At 47.5% G+C, this 22,971-nt stretch overlaps 1 protein-coding gene across 3 annotated transcripts in view; it reads left to right on the top strand.

Moving 5' to 3' along the window:
• nrip1b (nuclear receptor interacting protein 1b) overlaps window positions 1-22,971 on the top strand; it is a 52,112-nt gene that overhangs the window by 1,721 nt on the left and 27,420 nt on the right. The window contains exon 1 of one of the 3 annotated variants that reach the window (XM_030100315.1): window positions 644-663. The exons of 1 other annotated variant lie outside the window; for it this stretch is intronic. The gene's annotated coding sequence lies outside the window, so the exon portion shown is untranslated. Of the gene's footprint in view, window positions 1-643; window positions 664-21,610; window positions 21,631-22,971 lie in introns of those variants that run through there. One more of the 3 variants, XM_030100316.1, reaches the window with a different exon arrangement.

Raw genomic sequence — 22,971 nt, 5'->3', positions numbered from 1 at the left:
AACTGAAAATTGATTTTTGAAAGAAAATGAACATTTTATGAAGGGAATTGGTGCTGAAATGGTCCCAAACTGCTACTGGTTTCTACTGCGTGAAGTTATAAGAAATTGTGCTTTAATACACTCCGAATCACCCGAGTCTGGATTCATTGCTGGGTTAATGATCCCCATTAATGCTCATTTTGTTTCTCCCCGTCACTCCCCTCCACCTCTGGAAGTGTGTCCGTGTGTGTGATCCGGCCTGCCGGGGTCCTCAGACGGGCCTCGGCTCGGTCTGCAGACCAAAACACGGCTGGTTGAAGTTGGTCTATTGCAGCCTGTCACATCACTGTGTCATCATGTCAGATATGTTTTGATGGATTTCAAAGACTTTCATGGGGTTTTTCTTCTTCTTCCTCTTCTTCCTCGCAGTAACTGCCAGAGAGGCTCTTTTGAATGGCCTTTGCGTAGGTGTTCCTCTTTTCTGAAATGTCCTATTGCTTCACTGGACTTTGGATCAGTGCAGACTGGAGGCAAAAGGTCACAGGCTGAAGTTTTCAGTGAGTTACAGGCGAGAGGGCAGAGTACATCTTCAGTTCAGACTCTAAAAGGACAGTTTTTTTTTTTTTTTTTTTTACAAAGCTTCCCAGATGCGACCTGTTTGGATGTTGTGGGCTTGAAACGTGGGTAAGTTGATGTGGCTTCTTTTCACTGGAAACCGCTGCGACTTCGCCTAACAATCTCAAGTAATGTGGAGAAAAGTCCAACTTTTTAAAGCCTTCTAAATGCTGTCTGTGCCTGGGGGTCTGCCTTTTAGCCTTCCTTTTGTTGAACATTTAAGCTGCTTAATTATTTGACCTGAACTTACACAAGATGTTCAAGGTAGTTCAGCGTGTCCTCTGTTGCCATAGATAACTTAAAACCTCCACATTTATAGCCCAACTTTTAAAGCTGCACTTTTCAAAGTGCCTGTGCTGGGCTGGCTCTCGCTCGGAGGATCCTCGGTGTTTTGGTGGTGGCCGGGTTGGACGGAGCCATCTGCTATTGTCCCGGGAGCTGCTGCCGGTGACTGATGTGCAGCAGCCTGCAACAGAACCAGAGGACATTCAAATGGCCAAATGCAAATGATGTGGAGGCTGCTGAGCAGTCACAAGACTGGACTCTGCACCGCTCCCCTGTCCGCCGGCCGCTTTTCATTACAGCAAATCTTATCTGCCATCAAAAACAACAAGCGCGGCTGCAGCTGCAGCTACTGCTGCTGGAGGAACGCGTGTGTGTGTTTGTGTGTGTGCGTGTGCGTGTGCGTGGGGTTATGCTCCTCCAGGTGTGCTCTTTGGCATTTTGTGGCTTTCTCTTTTGCTTTCAGTCGTTTTAGTTACTCATTCTGTTAAAATCGTGTGATTAATATGAAGGAAAAGTGATTGAATTAAAATAATAAATGTAAAAACGGCTCTTAAAATGAGCAAATCCGAACCTGTTATGTGTCACTAATACGCCAACATGTGACTCTTTCAGTGTTTCTCGTCACATGAATCAGGAATCTAATCATCTGATAATCCAAATGATCCTAATAGAAATAGTAAACATATCCTGGATGCACAATATATCAGTTTTCTATCGAAATATCAACATGTTGTTTCCAAGCACTGTGTAAATTCAGTTTGCCAAAAGCTTAAATATGGAATAAAAACCAGGAATTTCCTGTGGGATTAATAAAATATTCTCTTCTAAAATGTAATTAAACCCAATTAATTCACAAATCATGTGCAATTATCTGAATCAGTTGTTTTAATTGATTGTCAGCTGTAATTATTTCATTCCCAGAGGTCGAGCAATGTTTGGAACAGTAGAAAGTTTTTATTGAAACAATGGTTTTGAATCATATTATTGAAAAGTATTGAAAACTGAACCCATGTTTCTGTGTTTCAATGACTTTTTTCAGAATGACTCACAGTAGGACGTTTACTACAAGTTAACTCAGTTCTAGTTAGTTTTAATCACTAAATAAATTCATAAAAGAAAAAATAAGAATGAAATGTCTTCATGCGTGATGAAACCTACTTACATAACAGATAAAAAGAGTATCATCATAACCTAGTTTTTCAGCCGAGGGTGAAACAGAAGATTCTGAGACAATCTGAAGATAAATTGTTGTTTTTAATCTTTTTTTTATATATATATATTTTTTTTACAAATTCCCAAGAAAGGTAGTTTCATCACATAATGAAAATATTCTGTCTTATCTTCACAAAATCATGAAAAAAACTTCAGAGTAAGATGTAAAGAAATGAAAAGATATTGATACAGATGGCAGGATTTACTCAAGTATGCAAATAGGTGGATTTTTCACTTAATTTACTGATACAAATTAGGTTTTGAATGCTGTAGACCACGTGTCAACATAAGGCCCGTGGGCCAAAACTGGCCAACAGGAGGCTCTAATCCAGCTCAGCAAACCACCTAGATAATGGTCAAAATTTCAAAGAAAACACAGATTTTTTTTTTTTTAAACAAATCAGAAGCAACTGTGAGACCTGAGCTGAGATATCGAGATGCTTCCCTGAAAGCTGGAAAACCAACACCAGCCTCGAAGCCATGCTGCCAAGGTGAGGTTATAAAAACCCATATAAAGCAACCGCTGGAGGACAAGTATTTTGAATATTTTACTGTATTTTGCACCAGAAGATTTCAGTAAAGTTGACTTTCTGTGGAAATACTTGGAATTTTTAGTAGTTTTGGTTTGGTTTTGTGAAAATATAGATATTTTTGTTCTGTATAATCCACATCACGACAAAGGAAAAGTTTAAATTTGAAGCTTATTTTACTGAAATGCGTTTCACGTCTCTGATTTCGACTGTTTTATCAGTTCATCAGCAGAATGTTTAGAGGGATCACCGCTGAAATGCAACAAAATGCGATACCGAAGTGTGCAAACATGTTCGAACATTTTGAAAGACCATCATAAGGTTTAAATATGAGAATCAAAATAAAGTCCACAAATCAAAGCCACGGGGAGCCAGGAGCGGAAAGGTCTCTCATCGTTATGATCTTCAGTGTTTTCAGAGGTGATACATCACATCATCCAGCTGTTTTAAAGTCTTTCTAGTGTTTTACTGGTGAAAACTAACAGACTGTAAGACTCAACCCTCAGAACTAATAACGTTACGTTATCCGTCTCTGCATGAACACACTCAGACCCGATGTGTGTGTCACGACTGAAAATCGGAGCTGATGATCTGAAACAAAGAGCGCAGGCCTGCCCAGGCACTTACCTCCTCCAGCCGCCGCCGCCGCCGCCGCCGTGCCAGCGCCACAGCGCACCGTTTGTAAATCCGTCACTCAGCACAGCTCGGGACAAGGGGCGGACAAAAAATTGAAGGTGGCATCTTGCTTTTTGATTGCAGAGACACTCAGCTGGGAAGGAAGGAAAAAAAAACAAAAAACTAATGTGCAATCTAGCAGAACAAGTGTCATGCATTTACTGCAGAGTTTTTGATTTATTATAGACCTGGGAGATGCCCAGCGCTCGTGTTGTTGGCCACCGAACATTGTTCAAGGGCACTTTGACGAGTCGATGTTGAGGAGTAGAAAGAGCGCCTCTCATTTGCTTCCAGGCCGGCGCTCGGCTGGATTCAAACCGGGGACCTCCGGGCCAGCGGCTCATTCCTCTAATTGTCTGGGATGTGTAATGCTGGTGTAGAGCATGCATTAAGCCAAATGATTTTATTGTCTGCTTTATTGTTTGTTTATTCAGTAGACGCTCCGCTAATAACAATAGTCAGTATCACTGCGGAGATTTACACCACAGCAATTATGCTGTAAATTTGTCTGAAAGGTTTATCTGGAATTAACAAGACGGAAGTCGAAGATGGTTTGAAACCGTCACTTTTCACTATCCGACCATTAAAGGCTGTTAGTTTGTTGTTGTTTTCTCCTCCTTCTTAGCTGCTGTCACTCACACACACAGACACACACACACTCACACACAGACACACACAGACACACACACAACGCCACGCCACGCCCGGCCAGATTACACCAAACGGGACAGAAATGGTTATGACGAGCAGGACGATAAACGTCAAGGCTGGAGTGATTAAAGCGTGAACGCGCGCTCGAGTCGCCACAAGGCAAAGAAAAAACTCATTTCTTAATCCAGTTTATCAATATTCCTTTTTTATTTTAGCAATTCTAATGAAATGGCACTTTCTCAGGATTAAAACTAACATGTTATTACTACATGACCAGATCTGAACATGTCTCTGTGAAAGCCACAACTATTTGTCAGTTTTCCAATTTCCATCAGAATCAGGAATCTAACTACAGACATTGAACTTTATTTTGAACCAGGTTTCATTAAAGTTGGCCTCGTGTTTCGATTGTGTTGATTTATAGAAGTAATTATTCAAATTTGTTGCAAATTGTTCAGATTTAAAGATTATTACAGCACTATTATTGACCGATGAACTGAAATGTGTTTGATATCCATGATTTAAATCATAATTTGATCTGATATCGGGTTCAAATGTGATTTATTCATCTTCTTCTTCATGTTGTCCACAGTTTGGCCGTATTCATTTAAGCGCTGACGAATAAATTCAAGAAATGTTCAAATACAAGATAAAAACAAATAGATAAATAACTTTCTCTGTCAATCCCAAACAGATTTTTAATTCAATAATTAAGCAGTTTTCGTGAATCATTTCTCTCCTGTCGTTTTGAATTTGCAGAGCATGAATGCGTCAGTGTGTGGAAGCGTTGTTTATGGCAGTGCAGTAAATCTCTTCTGATATCTTCATATTGCGATAATGATAAATTAGTCTATAAGCAACACTTAATGAGTCAAGGGAAGCGATCCAAATGGAAACAATTCAACGGTGTCGTAGTTTTTAAATCAAGTTTTTTCTCATAAAATGAAACTGAATTGTAAAATTCTACCTGCTAATAAAGAAGTCTGAGCGACAGAGCTAAGAGAAAAGTGAATGAAGATCTCTGAAGCCCGACAGAAACAGAAAAAAAAAAAAAAAACACAGACTGATTAAAATGTTGAAACTAATCATCATGCCAGACCGAAAAATGCTGACTCATCTGAACTTCTGTTGCACTCTGCGGCTTCATCTGAGCGTGAAAGTACCGTCTGAACTGCACGTTTGTCCCAATTCCACAATCCAACAGGGACAGACGTCAAATCTGTCCTCTCAGCTGACCATTACAAGAAACTGTTTCATTTCGGATGTCGGACATTGGTAACGTCGGCATGGTGCTAGCATGTCGGTCTTCCTGCAGAGGAGAGGAAGAGGAGCAGACCTCCAGGAGTGAAGTGGGATCATGGTGTGGGCCGCCGTAGTGTTTTCCCGCTGCGCCACGCTCTCAGGAGAGGCTCTCCATTCACAGGCGAGCTCCCCGGCTCCTGCCGGCGCCTCTGCCGCGCGCAAAGTCAATGGCGCCGCTTTTGATGACGAGGCAGGATCTGCTAAATGCTGCTTTACGGCCGCCGCTGCTCGCGGGGGGCGGATGACGAAATGCTCCCGAGGAAGATGGAGTCCTCCTCCTCCTCCTCCTCCTCTGCAACCTCTGAGAGTGATATCCTCCAGAGCTCATCTGTTGAATGAGCCACCCCCCCTTCCTCCTCCTCCTCCTCCTCCTCCTCCTCCTTCACCCTCACCTCCGACTCTCCACCCCTCCATGCTTCACCTTGGCCTTGGCGCAATGACTGGCCCTTCAATTATCTCCACCGATTGATCGCCGCTGATTGCAGTCACCGTGAATTATTTAGACTTTGCTGCGATTGCCCGCTGCACTGTGGAAGGAAGGAGGCCCGAGGAGCGGCAGGACGGAGGAGAGGACGCATTTCTGTTGGCAGCCGACCCGAACCCGAGATCTGCAACGTTTATGACCCAAAGAGCTGCTTTTGGCCACTTTCCACCAAATAAATTAGCCTGGAGCCGCTAAACATGCGTAACTTTGGAAATAACCCCAACATAGCTTTTCAAACTCATATAGTATGAAATGATTGTTTAGCTTTAGTTCTACTAGCCATTTTTTTTTTTTTTTCAGAAATTTCTGCAGTTTTTGCCGTTTGTTCTTTTTCTTGCCGTTTACCTGTCGAGTGACTTGTGTTGTTTTAGCATTGTGGATTTCAGCATTTTGCCATCCTGTCTTTAATAATTCTCTTTAATTGAAATTTCATCTGCAGTGACTGAAAAATCTTTCAGTGTCAAAAAAAACTGAAATCCTGGAACGAGCTCTGGGACTGCTTGATTGTTAAAGGAGTTGGAAATAATGACGTTGGCCGATAATAACAGGTTTTATTCACTTTTCTTCACCTGCACGGGCTCCTCTCTGGTGCCTTATGGAGCTACTTGTTAGCAGCCACCTTTTAAAGATTCCCTTCGACACGCTGACCTTTAATCTTCCCGACAGAAATCAGTTTTTTAGAATTATTTTTTTGGGGGCTGTGGAATCAGTGAGATGTTATCCGCCGTCGGCTGCAAGAGCTGATCGATTGACGCCGAAGCGGGGGACGACGGCGTCCAGCTAGCTTGTAGTTTGGTCTTCAGCCACCAGCTACATCGACACCCCCCCCCCCCCCCCCCCCCCCCCCCCCCCCCCCCCCCCCCCGCCGCCCACGTTAAGTAAAAAGTGAGGAGCGGCAGCGGGGAGCAGGGGAGCAGCAGACCTCCTGGGTGATGTGAGAGGAGCTGACTGCTTGGTGTGGTCACAGCAGAGGAGTGGAGTAGGAACTGACTCCCCCCCCCCCCCCCCCCCCCGCTCCTGTAGCAGCGCTGCTCGCCCCCCCGGCTGTGGAGGTGCAGTAGGGAGGCGTCTTCGTCTTGGGCGCCGTGGCGAGCTGGGATGCTGCAGTCAGACGGAGGGGGGAAAGTGTCTGCCTCGCCACGAGCGGGCCAATGTCACAGGCTGGTGAGAGAGTAGGCGGGCAGCAAGGGGAATGAGGACAGACGCTCATAGATAGGAGGCATGCCCGGGCCGAGCGTGTGTGTGCGCGCGTGTGTGTGTGTGTGAGATAGAGTGTGCCTTGTTTGGTTACGCAGGAATACAGAGGATAAAGACAGCAGATACTTGTCTGCAGCTGCTCAGGAAGACGCCGTCATGAAGGCAGCGCCGGTCCAGCCCGGACGTCTCGGCGCGGCTCCCGGTCACGCCGGAGCGTCCGTGACAGGCGTCAGGCCGCAGCCCCGTGCCTCCTGTACTCGGTTGCTATTTGCGCCGTTCTCAGATGCATTAATGCCCGACGTCCCCTCGGCGCGGCCTAAGAAGCCTAGGGGTCAGAGGGCAGAACAACAGGTCGCCGGGTCCACAGGTTGGAGGCTTGGCTGTTATTCAACGGAGTCTTATTTTAACCAGGTTATGTGGCAGGAGAGCAGAGCGGGCGGGTGGGGGTGGGCGGGGGGGCTGGGGTGGGGGTGGGTGGAGAAGCTCGGGGCTAAGTGAAAATGCCACTCATTCCTGAAGAGTCCCTGGCCTCGTCAAGGTTAGTGCCTTGTCTTTGTAAGTTGAGGGATTGATGCATGAGCCTGTCTGGCGCTGAATTCAAAGTCCAAGGCTGTCACAGGCAGCAGAGGCAGCGCTCTCTCTCTCTCTCTCTCTCTCCCTCTCTCTCTCTCCACCCTCCCTCCATCGCCTCCCCTCTCCTCCCGCCCACCCGCTTCTTTTTCGCAGGCTATCACAGGGCCCTCGTCCTTCCCAACTTCTTAGCAGCCTGTCCTTTTGGGAAACCTTGAGCAGCCCAGGCAAGGACACAGCGTCTGGTGCAGTAAAGCCTGTGCAGAGAGAGAGAGAGAGGGAGAGAGAGAGAGAGAGAGAGAGAGAGGGAGGGGGGGGTGGCTGGTGGGGGTGAGGACAGGCTTTACGTAACGTTTCTGCTTTAAACATGGGTGTATGACTTCCCTGACACGGTGCAGCGCTCCGCTCAGGCACATGTCCCCCTGCCTCCATCGCCCCCTCGCCCGCCCCCACCCCGACTGCCAGCGCGAGGCGGGGGCAAAGAAAAGAGAGAGTGAAAGAGAGAGGGAGCGAGATCCCTGCAACTTAATTATATCTTTCTCTTTTAAAAGCTTTCGTTTGAAATTAAATTTTCCCAGGCAATTAACTAAAGAGGAGGTTTTCAGAATTTATGAATGAATGATGGATATATTGCACGGAACGACAGGGGAGGGAGCGGGGAGGCGGAGGGCGGAGGTATAGGGTGGAGGGGATATGCAGTGCATATGCACTTTATGCTCCCAGGTTCTGGCCCTTATATGTATTCCCACTGTGGGAGGAAGAAAGAAAGAAGGGGGGGGGGTTTGGGAAAATCCAGACGTTGTGAAACTCCTGCACCCAAGAGCATCTTTTTTCGTGCGACCTCGGGATGTTCGTTGACCGGAGAGCGGCGTCTTCCAGAAGACGGACGCGTCTCGGTGAGCGACGCTCCGCGCTGCGCCGCACGCCCCAAATCCTCCTTTTGGCCCGAACTGTAATTGTGTAACTTTTTGGCTTCTGGTGATGAGCTGAATTGTTGCCGGGCAACAGGGGACCTGTGCGGGTGGCCGCGGAGAGAGGAGGCAGCGCCGGTTCAGACGGATCCGCGGCGCATTTATCCGGCTCTCCTAATGGAGGAATGTCACACACTCTTCCTCCGCTTCCGCACGTGATTCCAGGGGAGACGCTCCTCATTCATCCAGAGCCAGAGTCCATTAGAGGTGCTCCGAGCCGGGCCGCCTAATGGCCCCGATTCTCTATTTAAATCTCTAAACGAACGCACGGGCTGAATAAATATGTTTTCGGCCGCCGCCGCATTTTCCCGTAACCCGCAAAGTAACCTCTTGAATTTGTGAAACGCGCCGTCCTTTTGTGAACTTCCAGCCTACTTGTGCGTCCATTAGCCGGGCGGCGTGATTCGCGGGGTAAACAGAGCGGGAGAGCGGGCTTCCTCCTGCGATAGAAGGTTTTCTGGCTGCGCGGCGGGCGGATGGCTGGAGGCGGCCGTACGACCTCTCACCGAGGGAGAATGGACTGGTGGACCAGAGGATTGCTGGCTCATACTCTGCTCACCCCGTGCCCTTGAGCAAAGGCAATTAACCTGGATTCGTCCAGTAAATATCCAGCTGCAGAACTGGAAAGAGATGTGCAAGAGTGATAATCGTGTAAGTGACTTTGAATAAAAGTGTCCACTAAGCAGGAAGATTAATACAGCTAATAGAATCGTAACTTGTGTTTTCAAGTTATCGAGGAGCCAGGACTGCTGAACGTGTAGATCCCCCCTCGCCCCCCCCCATCCCCACCTCCCTCTGCACTGTAAAAACCAGCAGCTCGACCAAGCAGGTCGTTACACACACAGCTGCTTTAAGGGTTGCAGTTCTCACAGTAATCAGTTGTGAAGGCAAAAAATGAGGCAGATGAACATGAATCCTCATGTTTCTGTCTGCGAGACGGAAATATTTAAGTAAAAACAATCAATGAAATGCATTAAAGGGATCTTTATTATTGGTAAACTGCTAAGTTGAGTTCAGGGTGAAGGATTGGGATGAAAGGTGAAGGTTCAAATGTTTTTTGGTGGTTTTAAGTTATTAACACAAGTCCTAAACAGTGTTGAAATTTCAGAATTACTCAATTATTTGAGTTGGGAAAAAAGAAGGAAAAAGGAGCTAAATGTCAAACACGTTTTCGTTCAGAGGCCTCAAACAGTCCAGTTCCATCTGCAGCCGGTCGGACTGGTAAAATACTGCTGTAATAACCTTTAAACTGAAAGGTTTTCTTCAGAGTATATGTGATGAAAATGTGGAAACCAAACATTTACTAATGAAAACGACTACAATCTCAACACGAAGCCAACTTTAATCAAACCTTCTGGTGCAAAATGCAGTGAAATGTCCCGAAAACGTCTCCTATAACGGTTGCATTATGCATGTTTTTATATTCTCTCACCCTGACAGCGTGGCTTTAAGGAAAGGCTTGGAGCCTCTTGAAGGCCAGTTTTGGTCCACGGGCCTTATGTTTGTTGACACCTCTGACTTTGATTTAGTCAAAAGAAACCGTCCCGATAGAAGTCAGACTGTTGTGGAGCTCGGCCTTCAGCGGCAGCAGCGTGAATCCAGATGAAGCCGCCGTGTGACGCTGGCGGAGGAGGCGTCCTGTTGAATGGAGCTGTCTGAGGGAAGCAGCCAGGAGAAGTTTTCCTGCAGCTTCTGGAGGAAAAGCAGCTGAGCCGGCTGAAACCTGAAAGTCTTTTTTTACACGCCGCTCGCTCTCCACGCACATTTACACACTTCTCCCTCCTCTCTCCTCTGGCGTTAATGCCCGGGTGCGTGACCTTGACCTGATTGCTGAGGAGGCTTTTTAAGTAACTCTCCAGAAGGAGATCCAATCATGTGACACCCTTCACCCAGCCTCTCCCCAACCCCCGCCACCGCCACCTCTCTCTCCCGACCTTGTGCGTCTGCGAGGGTGAGGGGGTGGAGACGCCGCGGGGGCCGTCACTCAATTGGGTAATCGCTTCAAGGTCAAACGGGGTCGAGGTCGTGTCAGATCCAGCTCTCCCCCCCACCCTCCTCCTCCCCCTCTTATCTGAATTTGGCCGGCCACAAGTTTCCACCCGGCTTGGCGGGCGGTGACGAAGCGAGCGGGTTTAGTCATCTCCTCGATTCTCAAACCCGCGATACCGGCGCGTCGGGGAAAGGTCGCTGATTCACGTCCCGGCCGAGCCGCCTGCCGGGGTCCGCGTTGCTGCAGTCGCCTGGACTCGCTCCCCCCCCCCCCACAGCTGCCCCCGCTGCCGAAACCACGCCGGCTCGCCGGCTCGCGCCTCTCCTCCGGACGTGTTCGCCACATGGCGGAGGAAATGGGGATCCCAGCCCACTTTGCTGGAGCTGCGTTAATAAAAGCGCAGCCCGAGTTTCTGCACCGTCACTTTTTCCCCAAACTGCCGCTCCGTTTTGTCTCGCTGAGAATATCTTTTTCTCTCTTCCCCCTCAGCGTCTCCCAGCTCCATCGCGGCGGCTGCGACCAGAATCTGCGCGTTTCCCATCATGCCTCCCTACTCATATATTTTGAGGAGAAATCTGGTCAGAAAGGGAACAAGTGTACCGATCGATTTTTATTTATACAGCACTTATTAGATGGTAAATCTAACTCAAAGTGCTTTATAGCTAATTGGCAAAAAACACTAAAAGCAAAAAAAAAAAGTAATTCCATACTTCTGTGTGTACAAGTACACACACACACACACACACACACACACACGAACTGCAGTTCACAGGCTGGAAATAGTAGAATAACTCAAAATAAAGTCCATGTTGGCTTAGACTAGCAAATAATTCAGATTTAGATGTGATGTGTAGGTGAACCTGTCGTATGTCATAAATCTACATGAAGAATAATAGTTGTTAAAGTTCATTGAGCCAAATTAAATCCAGTTTTGGTGTTCGAAAACCCTTCTGAGCTTCAGTTTGAATGTTAAACATGTTTTTTTTTTTTTTCCTCCAGTCCAGTTTTATTTGGCTTTCTCTTTAGGTCATATAGGCTGCTGACCTCTGACCCCGCTCCATCTGATTACATGCAGAGCATGGATGCATGGAAACATCATTAATGCAGCTCTGTGTCTCTTTGCAGTATGGATCTTGTGCGTTTGTCATGTGTTGTGCAGACCTAGATTCATCTGAAGTGTTTTATCCGGTGTAGTAACCTTAATCCCGACGAGGAGGGACTGGATTTGATCCCCTCTGTGATAAAGATAACTCAGCAGGGGGGATAAGTAGGCTGGAGGGGGGTCCCTCTCCCCCATTCACCCCTCCTCTAGCAGGTTTTGTCTAACTTTGGGGTAATTGACACCTCTGAGACATTCTGTCTGCAATTAGTCTCAAATGTCTGTTATTATGGAAGGGAAGAACCGCCACCTTCGATTCCACTGCTGTTTATTTCCTCGTATGGCGGCGTTAAAGCCACCGTATGGCTCTGATGTGGGAGAAGTTGTTGTTTCCTGGTGTTTTTCAGTCACTTCAGCAGCAGAACAGCAAAGGAACACAACTAAAACGCTCTGATGGCTGCAACAATCTGAGCTGGAATGATCACAAAAAGATACTTTTAGTTTTCTTAAAGAAACTTAATCTGCCAGCTGATAAGAACATAACAGTGTGTGCGTGCTGAGAGAGGTTCGAGTCGCACGGTAACCATAAACCATTCAGGCAAACCTTCACTGATTCTGCTGCTCTTCTCATTAAAAGGCCAAATACCACTGATCAGGTGTTGCAGGATGGTTGATTGATAATCAAAGATCAGCCGTTTGGATGAGCGTTGGTCGCGTGATTAGTTGCTATTAATTAGTTCGGGGGTTTAGGTGCAGAAAAGTTACGCAAATGCTTCAGACGTTCAGATAAAGTGCAGAAAACGAACATCTGTCCTTTTCAGGTCCTTCTGCTGCAGGATGTTTAAGAGTTTAGTGGTTTAGCAGCGGCTCAAACCCTCTGCTGCTCCTCCTGTAACTGATCTGCTCTCTTTCCCTCTCAGGGCGGCTTCTGTAATCATCTGAACTCCAAAAGTGATCAAATAACTTGAGTGCAGCTCGGTGTCCCTCAAAACGTTACATTGAAGACTTTCAGTTTGTTCCTCTGCTGGAAGAACACAGTTCATTTATATCAGCTGGAGAGGAAAACACACTCTGCGGGTTCAGTGGTGTGTTTCTACTTAATGTCATAAAGATCCTAAAGATAATGCAGGAAATGCAGACATATGTTGTGCGTCAGTAGCGTTACGCAGCAGATGAACCAATACTGTGGAATTTTACTCCTATAATGTCGGACACATTTTGTCAAACTGACGTTTTCAGGTTTCTCGCTGTTGTTTACATACCTGTGGTATGAAAACCCTCCCTCCAGGTTCCTGAATTATTGAACACTTTATCTTGCCTTTCATACATTTTTGATAATCGTGTCCTTATTCGTACCGCGCTCCAGCTGCGTGCTCACGTGTGTGAACGCTCACATGGATCCACAGGTATTTTCTATACTCATGTAAGATTATATCAAGATATTGTCCAGTATCGATGTGGATATTTGCATTTTCACACATTTTCCAACTTGTTGCTCGTGGGTCGTTTTGCAGCCTCTAACTTTCATAAATTATGAAACTTCTGGTTTCACAACTGATGATAATCATCTGATGCATGTTTGAGTCTCATATTAGCTGAAATCACTGCATTTTTCTTCCTTACAGAGTGTCAATATTTGCATATCTATGAATTACAACCCATTTATTTATAATAAAATGTGGTGAAAATCAATGAAATGACCTAAAGTAAGAGTATTCTCTAAATTGGCTATTATAGGCCATTAAATTTTCAGATACATCACTGCCATATTGCTCAGTTTTCATTTTTTCAGCCATAATTCCAAATTAAGAATATCGCCCAAACACAACAGCAGCATACATCTTGTTTTTTATTCATGAATTTTTTAATAATAAAGGAAGAAATGTAGAAGTTGGTAAGTACAGCCACTAGCCAGATGAAGGGTTACATTAAAGACTATTTAATACATGCATGTTGATTAAAATTAGAGGCATGTAATTAGTCCTTTTAATTAAACTAGCTGCTATGATTCCCATAATTCCCAGCGGTCGATGTGCTCAGTCTCAATGTGACGATTACATTCTTTTGCATCCCGATGATCTAAGTTGGCCGAAACCCTACGGAAGATGAAGTGAAATCTAATTTTTCACACCTGTTGGTCTCAGTGAAGATGGGAAAAAAAGCTAAAAAAAAAAATCTCTGAATCTTTTGTATGAATTTCAGGTCAAACTGTTCCTGCAACACTTTGCTCAAGTTGAGTCTTAAGTCGACGGATCACCAGTCCGACGCCGCGTCTTTACTCTCCTGATACTGAAGAAATATTTAAATGTCGGCACTTGTTTTGGATCATTATGACTTTAATCAGAGACGCTCCTCCGTGGCGGCGGCGCTCTCCTCCTCCTCCTCCCCCGCCGTCTCGACTCCTCGCGAGCTTTCGCTTGATTAAGTGCAGAGAAAGAAAAGTTGTGCTGCTCAGACTCGACTTAAATGAAGGCAGGATCACCTGCCAGGATGTGACATTTCAAATCAGACGCCGAACGCTGCCCGCCCGCCTGGATGCACCTTTCAGCTCACACACACACACACACCACACACACAGCGGAGGCACCTGCAGCCTGCATAATTTGTTTGATTGTTGATCTTCAGCCAATCAGAGCGCTTCCTCTTGTGTAACCGCGCCGTGTCCAGGGCGAGCGGCGCAACAGGTGTCGGAGGAGTCATTTAAAGTTGAGCTTTGTTTGGGTGTTTTGAAGGCAGTGGGAGTTACGGCGAGTCTTGTGTAATGCGCGCGGCGTTATCAGTGTGTGTGTGTGTGTGTGTGTGTGTGTGTGCGCTTGTGTAACTGTGTTTACACGTCTCGGGCCGACGCTGGCGCAGGAGTCGGCCGCTGCGGTTTATCCCGGGCCTCTCTCTCCCGCTCTAAGCCACCTTCCCGTCCGTTCAGGCCTGACCTTGGTGCTTACGGGGAGGCAGGGTTTGACCTACATCCCCCCACCCCCTTTCAGCGGGAACTGGAACCTCCACCTCCGCCACCAGCAGCCCCCGCAGAATAAAGAGAACCTGACACCCCGCGTCCTCGCAACACACATTCCGCCTCTGCCTGCCGCTTTCAAACCCTTTTTTTTTTTTTTTTTTTTTTTTTTTCTTTTTGACACGTTTTCGTTGGGAAAAGTGGAGCAGCGGACTTGGTGGCTCATCTCTGGAGTGCGCTCCGGGTCGCCATTAGCACGCAGGAGCTTAGCAGGGAGTTTAGTAGCGGGTCAAACCCTCCGCCGCTTTTTTAAAGTGTCAAACCGACGCAAACGAGCACACACGCAAACGCACGCATGTCTCCGGCATCTGGGCTGCCAACCGTCCTGCGAGCGCGCCGCGTGGCCGTTCCTCTGAATGTTTGTTTGGGAGAGATTTGTGCCTCCGAGTCCGAGATATCCGCAGGTCATGTTGTGGGTTTGAGGGAGCCGAGGGCGAGCGGCGGCAGAAAGACTCCCGCTCAGCGAGCGTCTTTCAAAGTAAAAGGTTTTTAAAAGGTAATAATTAAATGTCAGTCTCACTTCTACAAATATAGCTCTGGACCGGGAGCTAAACAAAGGATGCAAGGCGGCGGCGAGGCGGCCGTGAGTGATGCTTTTTGACAGGCGCATTAATATTTAAATTAGCAGTCAAAGGTGCGCGTTGATTAGGTATTGCACGACTTCAAACAGGAATCCGGCGCCGACACAAAGGCCGCCTCTCAGCAGAACTCCGTTTTCTGGAAATGAATGAGAACTCTCAGCTGTGGCGAGGAGGAAGAGGAGGAGGAGGAGGAAGAGGAGGGAACGTGCCAGAGCCGCGCTTAATGTATGGAGGGATTACAAAAGCGATGCATGAGTGGGCGCCGGCTTAATGAGGGACGGGGTTGCATGAGAGAGCCGTGCGTGATCTCGGATCCATCATGAGCTGTCCCTAACCAAACACACACACACACACACACACACACACACACACACACACACACACAGAGGCGTTGAGGAAGGGGGCCACGGTGTCATGCTACCAGGCGTTATCGGTGTTTCTCGCTCCTCAGACAGACTCATAATTTCCCCCGCTGGATCTGGATGACTTGTCAAACCTTCAGGGGAGCTAAAGGAGTGCAGAACGCTGTGTGTGTGTGTGTGTGTGTGTGTGTGTGTGTGTGTGTGTGTGTGTGTGTGTGTGTGTGTGTGTGTGTGTGTGTGTGTGTGTGTGTGTGTGTGTGTGTGTGTGTGTGTGTGTGTGTGTGTCTTGTTTAAATAAAGAAGAGGGTCCAATTTAGCATTCTGAGTGAGACAGGAGATGATGGCGAGCGAGCAGAGGGGGACCGGGGACGGCGTTTCACCTCCAGAGCAGTGTTAGCATCAAAGAATCAGAGGGTTCTGTTGTTTTTATTTTTTTATTCTAAGGGTGGCGTCGGTTCCAAAGGCCACGGCAGCACGGCTCCCGATCACGGAGAGGTCTCCCAGTCTGGTCTCATTTAACTTCTTCTCTCCCTTTGTTTCCTGCTTTGACTGTCTCTCTCGATCATGCTCTGCAGAAAACTCCTCGCACGATCTCAGGGAGGGGAGAGGAGAAAAAAAATCAAGAGAGAGAGAAAAGAGAGAGAGAGAGAGAGAGGGAGAGAGAAAAGTGGGTCAGGGCGACCTATTTTTTTTCCCACAGTTCACGGAGGCAGAGGGTGGCGGTGTTATCGTCAGTTAGACGAGGAGCAGGGCCTGATGGGGAGGCAGGGCCTTGTCGCGAGACGCAGCCACTCAGAACTGGGTCAGCGGCAGAGGCTACGTCTTGTAAACGGCTTGTCATACCAGGGAGAAAAGCTGCAAATGAACCATAGATTATACGCCCCAAGCCGAGCGCCGAGGTCTCTCCTCGCTCCCCCTCAGCCCCGCACTTCAAATACGAGAGAGAGAAAGAGGGAGGACATACATAATGTGAGCTTTACAGTAGCACAGAAAGTCTGTGAAGCAGCACCACCTCCTATAAGTCCCGCTCTCCCCCCTCTCAGGCTGCGGTAATAGCGTTTGATTACCGCAGTCAGACCTGACAAGCTCAAAGCTCAAACCACACACACACACACACACACACACACACACACACACACACACACACACGATTTTTAAGTACAGCGTCTTTTCACATTGTCTCTCTCCCTGACATGCGGATTTCTGCTGATTTCTAAATATAGAGCCAGCTTTCTCCCAGATTTGCTTGACTCTATTCAGGTCAGGTTATTTACTGTACCAAGTTCAACCGCGGTTTAGAAAGCGGCAGCGGCGGCGGCGATACACTTGCCTATTCAGCTGCGCTGACCCCTTTGCGTGTTTATCCGTGCCACAGCCGAACACGTGAATTCTCCGTTCGCTCGCATGCGAGAAAACGTTCGGCGGACGGTTTAAACAAAAAAAGAAAAGTCTTTGAAATGGAAGAGATGCATGCGGTGAAATCGTGCCGCCAACTTTATAGAAAACGCACAATTAGAAGCATTTATGCTCGATATTGTGGAGCTGATGTTCACAAACCAGGTAATAAGCGTGTTTGTTACCGACTGAGCCTGTTTTGGTGAAAAGAAATCAACCCATTTATCTGTGATTTTGTCAAAAACAACAATAAACTAACAATAATTTCATCATATCCAAACGTGACTTATTGTTTCTTTCTTAAATATGGATCAGAGGTTAAATGCTGTGTTTGTCGCATATTGTGCTATAATTCTAGCACCTCAAGATGCTTTTAAAACTATGAAGGATTTTTCTTTGGCTGTAAAAATCACTTAAATTAGTTGTTAAAGCTTCAAACTACAAGCATGGCGGAATGTTTAAGATGTAGTAAGATGACTCATGTGAGCAGCATTTTGATAAAAGTGTTTTACTTTCGAACAAGACTGGCTCCTTTACAGGCTTTTGTGAAACTGAGGTACATAAATTTAAGTTTAAACTTTGAAAATTTGTATTTTCTTTCAGCTCGATTGAAAAAGAAGATAAAACACAAGAATAGGAACATCTTTCAAAGCAAGAAAATTATGTGGTTTTATTGTGAAATTCACAAATAGGAAATGAATAAATAAAATATAAATAAATAAAATAAATAAATAAAATCTGAACCAGTATTATCGACTTGTGGTGTTAAAAAAAAAAAAAAAAACCTTTTGATGGATTTATTGGTGGATTGTTGGCTTGTGTAGCTTGACTTCTTCTCTGGGAGTAATAACAGAGTGTCGTCTGTAACGCTGCCACCTGTTGGCCGCAGGAGGGAAACACCGGTTTTATCTGTTGAAGATAAAAATATCCTGAATTCTTCTGGTCCGTTCCGATCCGCTGACCTGCTGGTAAAACCCGACTGCTCTACTGAATTTTTTTCACTGGAGCAACATTTAACACGGCGTTCATTTTGCTCGTGTTGATTTTTGGCGAACTGCCCCCCCTCGAGCCGGGTGGGGTGATGGGGGAGGGGGGAGGGGGCAGGAATCACCCACCACGTATTTTTCGATATTGATTTCGCGCGCTCCTTCCCTCTCAGCTTCTGCGTCGTCCCACTGCGTCTCAGGCCAGACGAAGCTGGATAAACACCGACGTCTCATCTCCTCCTCACCGATAATTGCCGTGGCTGCTCGCGTCGAGCTTCAGGAGTGAAAATGGGGGCTTATTCTGGCATCGGGGGTCCGCTTATGGAAGCAATGCAATTTTCAGGCAGCAGAGCTCACTCATATTTCACTATGTGGAACAAATCTGCCTGTAATGAATCTCTCAGGACACTGTAGTGCCTCCACAACCAAGCCTGCTTTTTGGCTCCTCCATGAGAGGGTGGGGGGGTGGGGGGGGGAGGATCTATAGTGGGCCATTTTAATATTTCAGCACACTCATATCCCTGATATGAAAAGTAGATATTAGTTTCTTTTTATGGGCGTAAACAGAGGCGGCTCTGGTATGTTTCCTCCTCTGCCTGCTAATGCTAATCATATTGGTTTCACTCTGTGTAAAAACAGCTTTATTAGCCAGTGTGTCACCCTAACAAACATAACATAATATCCCGAGGTGGGGCTGAACGCGGCGGGGGATGGGATTAGCGCCGAGGCTCGGCGTTAGTCCGCGCGCCCGGCGCTCCTCGGTGCCACGGCTCCCCTGGAGCCCGCCGAGCGGCGGGCGGACCCGTCTCCGTCGCCTGTTATTCTTAGCCGCAGAACTTCGTGTCTCGGCTCGAAAGCCCCTTAACGCTAATTGAGAAGACTGCTGGTGGCTCGCGTGGCTCAGGGAAGCAGCCTCTGAGGGGGCGTACGTGTGTCACCGTCTGTCTCCTGGACGTGTGTGTGTGAGTGTGTGTGTGTGTGTGTGTGTGTGTGTGTGTGTGAAGGTGAGGCATGCTGAGCACTGAAACCAGTCGGAACCAGTGCCCGGCTGCTCGGGCCAGCGTCATGTTCAGGTTTGTTTGTGATAGGGAGCCACCGCAGCGCCTTCAGCAGATGGTTTCCTGCAGGCCCACGTATGACATGTGATAACATTACAGTTCCGAAAGGTCAGGCATGAAGGGGAGCCGGAGGAGGGCGAGGAGGAGGGCCCGTCTCCAGACCTCAAGGCCTCCCACGCTCAGCTCTGCAGCTGATAGGACTATTATTGCACTAATGCATGTATTTCCATTCATGAGTTCATTTTAACTTACCAAAAAAAAAACCACACACAAAAAGTCTGGAATGTTTCTGGTAACCTGGAATTGTACACACTTCATTGATCTCCTTCCAACCCTCCAAACACAAACTTACTTCGTGCAGTTTCCTTCTGCTTTACACAAACCGGGTGAACGCTCCTCGCCACCGTGTTCCAGCAAAAGCAGAAATCCTCTCTTCTTGACCGATACTTTTCCAACGCGGAGCGCCGCGAAACGCTCTCGCCGTCCCGGCTTCGGCCGCGGCGAATAACCAGAAGTGAAGCCGTGTTACGTGTGCAGGAGGCGCCGCTGACATTTAACCCAGCGTTCGTTTGAAGCTCATTAAAGCTCACTAATGTGGAGAAGTGAAACCAGTTCAGCCTCTTAGATACCGATCACTTAATGTCAAGCAATTGATTACATGACTCTCATTGGAAGGCCGTGTGAATTCCTCCTGTCGCTCCTCACAATCAACAGATCCTTTAAAATGTCCTGTTCTCATTATGTTTGTCAAAGTTTTGACAGCGTCAGAGCAGAAACAGCCCCGGAGTTTACCCCTCCCCCCCCCTCTGGATCACGGTTTGGGAAACCCAGACTGAAGTCTTCTGTTGCTTTATCTGCAGACGAAACGCCTCGCATAACCTTTACAGTACCGTTGAGCAGCAGCTCTGATGCTGCCGGAGCCGGTGCTGCTCCTGCAGATCAGTGCAGCAGCTGTCTCCTATTAGTTCCTTGGTAACTTTCCAGGTGACTATCACGGCGCTTTCTTCCGCAGTTCGTGGTCTTTGCACGTCTCAGACGGATGCAGTCGCCTTGGTGTCGCCGAGCAGACGGAGCGACGGCCGAGCGTCTCCGTCTTCGAACAGGGCGTGGCCCTGTCCCGAGCGCTGGCATCGAATCGCAACATGAAGTGATTTGATCTATTAAAAAACTCGTCTTCGGTAGCTGCCGGTTGGTTGGTACGGCGTTCAGATTCTATATTTTACGAGGACGACTCCCCCCACAGCAGACCTTATGTGGACGCTTTGTTCTTACATTGCTGAGTAAAGTCTCCCCAGTGCCTTCGGGTCTGGAAAGCCTGGATTCACAAAGCTTCAGTTTCCTGAATATTCTCCGTTCTATTAGTCTGTTTTCTCTGTGGCTTTCGCTCCTCAAGCTTCCTGCTGGAAAAAAAATATGTTACGAGCTTCATCAAAATTTAGGTAATCAGCATATTTCTTCGAAATATTTCGCCATGTTTTTCTTCGCTTCTTCAGTCACGTATCAGATGTTTACGAATCGATTAATTCTCGCTATTTGTTGGTGAGTCATCACCATTCCTGCTTGTCCTCCTCTGCCTTCACAAACCGCTGCTTTCCTCCCATCAGACCGACCCATAACTTCTGCCGGAGTGCTGGAGAAACACGTTCAGCCAGTAGCTAATCCTCTGAAATAACAGTGACTCATGCACCTCGGCCTCGTGGGTAAATTTCAAGTCGCAACAATCCAGCGCCAGATGAATCTGCGTCTGCTGGATGGGCGGCACGGCTGCGTACGTGCACTCTGTGAACCTCTTCCCATCAGGTTTGCCAGAACTATATTGGATCGATAATGTTTGCTTTCTGGAATTTTTCAAGCTGTATCGAACCCGTGGCTTCGCAATGCTAATGTTTACCTGGGATTTTGGTCCGAGTCTCCCAGTGTTTATAAAAAAGAAGCTTTGCTGGTGTGTTTTCTAGTTGACTCCGCTCCAAAAAAAAAAAAAAAAAAAGAAAACAGTTTGACAGAGCAGACTCAGACTTTGGACTGTGGACTGTGCTGTTTACTTTAGAAAATCAGAGGTCTTCACTGAGACCCAGCAGGTCATCATCAACCTGTCAAAACAGCAGCAGCCCTGAGTTACCGCTCCCCCCCCCCCCAGACTGCCCCCCCCTCGGTGACGGGGAGCAGAGCCTCCATTGGCCGCCCGGCCGACGCTCATCCTTTGTTTTGAAGCTACAGGTCAGCGTGTGCCAGGTGGAACAATCTGGAGTAAACAACACCTCCCGGGTGGAGGGGCCGCGGAGCACCCCCACCCGGAGCCCCCGTCCCTCACATGGCACGGCGATGGAGGCGGTTTAAAAATAAACCCTGCGCAGGCCGGTCAGACATTTTGAAATTCTGTTTCTATCTCAGTCTGATAGAGAGGTTAAAGATACAGCATCCTGATAAATCTCTTCCCACCAGGGGGAACAGATAAGGAGTGGCGTAGATTGAATAAAAGAGCTGAGGAGAAAAGAGAGAGAGAGAGGGAGAGGGGGATAGGTGCGGAGGAGGAGGAGGAGGAGGAGGGCTGAGATGTCTATCAGGCTGCGTGAAGGTTTTTTTTTCCTTTTTTTTTTTTTTTGTCTTGCAGATCCAGTTCAAGGGCGCCCGCAGGCGAGGCAGCTCTCCCTCTCGCCGTGCCAACGCTGCCGCTCAAGGTCATATGAGCCAGCCCTGTGACATTAAAGAGGAACAGGAAAAGGGGGACGGCGAGGGAGGGAGGGAGGGAGGCAGAAACCATCAACCGCAGACATGCACACACACACACACACACACACAGACACACACACTCACATGTCAATTGAGTTGTAAAGGCTCAGTGTGTGTGTGTGTGTGTGTGTGTGTGCAGGAGAGGAAAAAGTAGCCTTTAAACTCCGGGAGTCTTTCCGGTGACTTTCTGCGCCGGCGTCTGGGTCTACAGTGGATTTTGTGAGGGCAGGAGCTTTTTAAGGCCAGTAATGAGAGTGTCTTATTCTCTCTGCACTGAGCCAGGAGATGCTTGGCTAACTGCTTTGTAGTTGCCAGCCACACATACAGAGTGTGTGTGTGCGTGAAGAGAGAGAGAGAGAGGAGTCGCTGTGATAAACCTCGAGGGAGGGAGGCAGAGAAGAGAAAAAAGGTCTTAAAGTTATTTAAAGGGACAGTGAACCAATGGCGGCTGTTCGAGCTGAAGTCAGTTTTTTGCTTTCGTGAATTCCACCTTTCTTTTTTTCTTTCCTTTTTTATTATTTTCCCCCTCGCTGCGGAGAGCACGCACGGCCGAGCGCAGAGCGTCAGCAGCTGCTTTCGGACGGGAAGTTTAGTGTCGCTCACTGTTGCTCTTGTTGGAAGTGGCGCTCGCTCGCTCGCTCGCTCTCCGGCTGCACCTGCAATGTGGCAGGAGGCACGGTTTACGTACGGCGCCGCGCCACGCCACGCCACGCCTTCCTGTATGTACAGAGTGTTTCTGAGGTGAGCTTCAACGTCAGGGTGTCAGGAATGCGCTCTGGGAGGACGAACCACCGTCAGCTCACTGCAGATGGAAACTATTCAACCGTCAGGGCTTCTGTACGCCAGCGGGTTTCAGTTAGAATCAGAATGTAAAGTTTTTCTCATTATGTTTTAAAACATAACTCTCCATAAATCATCATGGACCGTCCTGCTGATGTAATTTGACACCAGCCTCATTGTCTTGCGAGAGCGAATTTGTCACTAATGGACGAGGAAAACGCTTAAATTCCATATTGATCTGTTTTAGGTGCTAAAATCGCATATCTATGTGGCAGTCAAGCTGCTCAGCCGACAGAACGACTGACTTTGTGTTCAGTGTCATACCACAGAAAAGCAGAGATCAGGATCGAACCGACAACCTTGACATTGCTAATCTCTTCATGCTTTTCATTGATTATCTCATGAAATGCTTAAATTATGAATGGAAGCCTTCTTTTAACATTAGTTCTAGCTTCCTCTAGATGTCCTGGTTAGTAATAGTCAAGCAGAATCATTATCATAGGTGGTAT

The sequence above is a fragment of the Salarias fasciatus genome, chromosome 10, assembly GCF_902148845.1.
Source record: "Salarias fasciatus chromosome 10, fSalaFa1.1, whole genome shotgun sequence".
Taxonomy (NCBI): domain Eukaryota; kingdom Metazoa; phylum Chordata; class Actinopteri; order Blenniiformes; family Blenniidae; genus Salarias; species Salarias fasciatus.
This window is presented reverse-complemented; position numbering and strand designations above follow the sequence as displayed.